Consider the following 6,166-nt stretch of genomic DNA (forward strand, 5'->3'; position numbering starts at 1 on the left):
ATGCTTTTAGCTCGCTGGGTCCCTGCTGGTGGAATGAGCTTTTTGAAACAAAGCCATCCACGAAAAAGAGGAAAAAGTCCTAGTCATTTCCCATGTCCTGCTCAAAGAAAAAAAAACTGAAAGACCTACCTTTTCGGATGTGATTTCAGAGCATCAAATCGATTTTTTTTTTGTTGCTTTTTTTTAATCTTTTGTTTGAGATGTCTTTACTTTCTTTTAGCAACATCAGCTTTTTTAAATTAGATTTATTTTATTGCTTGACAATCACTGCCCTGAAGTAGCAAACGTGGTAAATTCAGCTAAAAGCAGCTTATGACAAAAGACAACATCAAGCGTGAGATTTATGTATGATGATATTTTTATGAACAGTTTTAATGGGGTTCCAGTGAGAACACAACGAACAGAACCCGCCCCCCCCCCCCCCCCCCCCCCCCAAACACACACACACTTAGACATGACAGAGCAGGCTATAAATAATTTAGCATTAAACAAGAAATGTTCCAAATTCACTCTCTTCATTGTCCCTGTTGTTTGCTAGGATGCTTTACATTTCCAAGTAGGCCAAGTATAAGCAAAGATGTCTTACAAACAATGTCTGCAAACAATAATCGGCAGCGCTTGACCAGTAATTACCAATTATGCTCTATGTGAAATACTACTACATTGGCCACTCACGGAATGATGTGGTAGCAGATCACTTGAAAGAGTGTCGTGTCACGGCATTTTTAAAGCCATATATCATTCTTGAAAGCGGACTCATCCCTCATTGTTCTTGTGGTTATGTGTGAATACTCACTTTAACCCAAAGGTTTCTTTTCACCAAATGTCCCTCCAGAGCTCATAGCGAATGTTTCAGTCTGAGAGGCAGCCTGTCTGTTCTCGGTGATCTGCTGTGTCATGTGTTGTCTCCGTTTAAGCCGTTTGCATTGTAGAGAAGGGAATGGCTTGCCAGCACTGTTGTCTTTTCTGCCCCACACAAATAAGGATACAAATCTGTGATCATGCCACTTTTCATATAAATAAGCAGTTATGACAGAAACTCTCTGACAGGCACACACACACAAACACACGCACACACACACACACACACACGCACACACACACACACACACACACACACACACACACACACACACACACACACACACACACACAGACAAACAAACATACACGCATACTTCCCTACACACTACATTACACCACTAAAATATCAGATATATATTTCTGATTACTACAGCACGAGGCTAAAAGTGCTTCGTTAACAACACTGAACAGTTACGCCCTCCAAACACACAAGAGCACACACACACACATACACACACTCACACACACACACACACATACAAATGGCTTGAAGGACAACCTCATAAAACAACCCTTGAGTCTTTAAGGCCTCCATTAGTCGCCCATTGTAAACATTTTCTCTATACTAAGAGGCTGTATGGAGCGAGATCCAGTCATGCATCAAATCATCAAGGGACTGAGATAGAACGAGATCAGGTGCCGCTTTGAAACCGCTGCCCTTCCACGTGGATGTGGGGGCTGGATGAGAGGTACGCCCACCAAGAGAGGCCGCTCCGATGCGTCTTTTCTCTTGTGTGCAGGGATAGGATGCTCAGAGGTGACACGATCGGACACAGATTCCCAGATAAACCAAGAATGCGTGTTTGCAGACCTCCTAGGAGTATGTGTGTGTCATCAAAGTATGTCCTGTATCATAACATGTATATGTGTGTGTGTGCTTGCGTGCGTGCGTGCGTGCGTGCGTGCGTGCGTGTGTGCGTGCGTGTGTGCGTGTGTGCATGCGTGCATGCGTGTGCATTGGTGCATGTGTGTGTGTTTGTGAAAGAGAGAGAGAGAGAGAGAGAGAGGGGCTGTGCTGCTCATTATGCCTCTTCCTCCTTGGTAAGGATGGCTTCACTTTTTCTCTCATTTTTTCTGTCATTTGTTGGCGCACACAACAGAGGGGGGGTGGGGGGGGGGGGGGGGGGGGGTGCTATGCCTGGCAGGTCTTCTGAGAACTGCTGTGTGTGAACACACACACACACACACACACACACACACACACAGTGCACACATACATCTATCTATCTTCCTTCATTCCTCTAAGTGCTATCTGATATTACATTATAATGATTAAATTCATAGTCACATATTCACATTTGAGCATCCACACATAAAGCTGAATATTATACATCTTTCTCTCTCTCTCTGACTCCCTCTCTTCTCCTCATCTGCCTCCTGCTCCTCCTCCTCCCTCTATGTGTCTGTCCTTTTTTCACACACAAACATAAGCACTCTCGCTCTCAGGCATACACTCTCTCTCTCTCTCTCTCTCTCTCTCTCTCTCTCTCTCTCTCTCTCTCTCTGTCTATTCCTCTGTGTATACGTGTGTCTGTCTGTTTGGAGAGTGCCTTTTGAGGAGGCCCCTGACTCCCTGAGCTACTCTTCGATCCATGGCAAAACACACACACACCTCAAATGGACTCTCTGGTCACCTCTGCACCAGGATCAAACCCGCCCAACCTCTTTAGACATGAAAGATTTAAAACCCACTCCCGCGCACCCAGCAAAGCAGTCAGCCAGTCATCCCTGTCAACATCACAGCCAAACGGTGTGCCTCTTCACCCCTCTTCCTTTCACTCCTCCTCTGTCTCTCCTTCTCTCTCTCTCTCTCTCTCTCTCTCTCTCTCTTTCTCTGTCTCTCCCTGTCTCTCTCTCTCTCTGTCTCTCCCTATCTCTCTCTCTCTCTCTCTGTCTCTCCCTATCTCTCTCTCTGTCTGTCTCTCCTTATATCTCTCTCTCTCCCTATCTCTCTCTCTCTCTCCCTATCACTCTCTCTCTCTCTCTCCCTATCTCTCTCTCTTGCTCTTCTTCTTCCTTTTTCCCCTCCATCATCCTCCCTCTTTTCTCCCTTTTGTCTTTTTCCTGCTCCCTCTCATTTCCATATTTCATTCTTTTCATCGTCTCACTTGCAGTCACTCTATAGAGGCTTTTATTATCTTTGTTCATGCCTTTTACAGCCATATTTAACACTTCTCTCTCTCTCTCTCTCTCTCTCTCTCTCCTTTTCTGCCACCTCTGAATTAGAGAAGGGGTTGCCAGTATAAGTGTGTCCGTATCTGCAGCCCGCAGCTCCAATGAGCACAGACCCTAATGGTATTCATCAAATCCCTCACAGACCTGTGGCACATCTGGGGACTTAACGAGCGTGAAGGAAGCTCTAAATCTTGGTCCCCGATTCCGGGTGATTCATGCGCCTCTGTTTGCCACCCGGATTAAATTATTAATATGTATTAAATCAGCCACGCCATTATTTACATTTCATAATCTTAAGTACACACACACACACACACACACACACACACACACACACACACAAACTTTTGGCAAACAGGCAATTGTGGGTGTGAATAAACCTCCTGAGGGAAATTTAGTGGGATGGATAAAAGGATGTACGGTTGGTCTGGCGTAGGAACAGATGGATGGATATATGGATGGATGGATGGTTATTTGGAGACAAAGAGATTGATGAATGGATATTGACTCTGTGGTATGAATATTAGGTTGAATGAAAAATTGAGGTATGCATGGGAAATGTCCGCTGGCATAAGGACTTTGATGTATCAATTAATCAATGAACTTGTCGTCACATGGGCCTACTGCATAGCCTTTTGTGATCAGCCATTGCAATGCCTCCAGTGGTCACTGAGAGCTTACTGAGCCTGAGTTTCTTTGATTTATAACTCAGCTCCGCATGCCGACAGAGCAGCATATGTTTGTGAATTCAGCCTGCACACAACATGCACAAGTGGTTGTAAATTCTTTTCAGACTGGTTTAATTACACTGGAAGTGTGGACACCTGGGAAGGATAACCTGGGAAGCTGACTGGATAATGCCAATTACCAGATCACCAACACTAACTGTGAGAGGGTGAAGGTATGGAGGTAGATAGAGAATGGATTGGTAAAAGGATGAAAATAAATAGTATTGGTAGTTTGACTGTTGCTATGGAGACATGGCAGGTAAATGTTGTGTGTGAAGACCCATATATAAGTATATGTACAAAAACACTAATGTCTCAGCAGTGTGTCTATGAAATACTGAGGAGAGTATGTTCCTTTGTGCACAGAATTAACTGTTGTGCTTTTGGCACGCTTCGGATTTTGGGGACAATATAATGTTATTTCATAGGCAAAAGTAATTCTGTCCACGTAAATGATATTCTAAACATTTATACATTTATATTTTTGTGGCACAGAATATACATTGGTTGACACTATGATCATTCCATACCATTGAATGTTAATTTTGTCTACAGAACAGTGCTATATTACTGAAAGCATGAGGCGCACAAAACGGACTCAGCAAGTTGCAGAAGGAGTTCACAAAAGCAAAGGCTGCTCGAAAATTTGTAGACATTACAGAATGCATTCTGTCCACGATAGCAAAGGCTGCTTGAACTTTTGTAGAAGGTCGTGTACTCTGCTGAAGTACAGAATGACTTATCTCCATAGGTTATATTACTGAAGGTATGAAGTGTTCGATAGGCCTTTGGTTCGATACATTTAATGAATCAGCAGGTTATAGAATACATTCTGTACACAAAAGCAAAGGCAGTTTAAACTTTCGTAGGCTTCAGTATTAAAAAGTTTACAAAAGTTAAAGATCTTAGTGTTGGCCATTGTGTACTTTGTGCCACAAAAGTAGGATATCCATTACGTGGACAGAATCACATTTGTGATTCACATTTATTTTGTCCACAAAATGAAAGGCACAACAGTGAATTTAGATCACATGAATCATCCCTTTTTGTCCTCTGAGTAAGAAAGAATGTGCTCTCAGTATTTTGTGCGCACAATGCTAACCCGCTTGTGTTTTTCGTGGAGAAAGGGCGTTACATAGTTTTATTATAAAAGTTTTTCATAGCAAAGAATGTGTTCTGTCTACAAAAAAAGGTCGGTTACACATACCTGCATAGCTTTGAAAGTGCGTAGGCATGTGTGCACATGGATATACAATTTGTACATGTGTATATTTTCCTTTTTGTATTTGTGTGCGATAGATTTGCGTGTGTGTGTGTGCGTGTGTCTGTGTTCCATGCCTCCAGATGTGCCTCATTAACCTCCATCTGTCTCTATGACAAAGTGAAGCCTTTACGACCCTCTCACAAACCTGTGTGTCTCCCAGCCACACAGGGAATGACAATCTCCTTTAATTCATCCCTCCCTAACAGCCAACAGTCCCCAACCCTCTCTCCTCTTTTCCCCTGAGGCACGGTGAACGAGGGAGGAGAGTGAGAGAGAGGGAGGGAGGAACAGCAAGAGAAAGTGAGGGGAAGAAAGAGGGAGGTAGAGTGAGAGAGAAAGCGAGACAGAGTAGCTGAACAGCAATGTATTTTGGTTTTGTTTTTCATCTTTCGTTTCTATTTTGCCACAAAAGGGAGTGGAGAAGAGTAAGAGTGGCGTGTGTACTCATGTGTAATGTTATGGGCGTTCAGGGTGTCTAAAACTTGGGATGTAATCATATAATATCCTGTCTAAAATGTATTTTAGTAGGCAATCAAAATGGAGGCTGTTCCCGCACTGTTTTTAGGAGAGCTCAACTTGTCCAAATAATAAAAAATCTTCAAATAATGAAAAAAAAAACCTCTTCAGAACCCAAGGTTAGACTAGGAGTAGGTTTAACTATCTGTGAATTTCTGAAACAAAATTAGTTTAATATGACAAGATGTCCTTCATAAAATGTTTGACACAGGAATGGCCTGTGAAAGTCAGAACGGTTCTCTGTGGAAATGGCAAGAGCTCCACTGTTTAGCGGAAATGTGGCGTTTCAATGTGCAAAGGCTTTTGGTGCCAGTTTACTTAATGTATATTTTTGTGGGGGAAGGATTCGCATGAGCTGCAACTATTTAAAAATCATATGAAAAACACCAATATTCTTCAACATGAACGACGTAAGCCATTCTTCAGTTGGATGGTGAAGATTATGGTTTGATTATACTATTTCATCTATTATGCTTTACATCATAGCTCAATGCACAGGTGAACATGAAGAAAACCATTGACCTCCAAATTACCAACCATTAAGTAATACAGGGCACTGCATTTAATGCTTTGCTCATGTGTCAGGACACCGCCAGTGTGTAATTAATATTAATAAAGC

The sequence above is a fragment of the Clupea harengus genome, chromosome 14 (assembly GCF_900700415.2).
Source record: "Clupea harengus chromosome 14, Ch_v2.0.2, whole genome shotgun sequence".
Lineage (NCBI taxonomy): Eukaryota > Metazoa > Chordata > Actinopteri > Clupeiformes > Clupeidae > Clupea > Clupea harengus.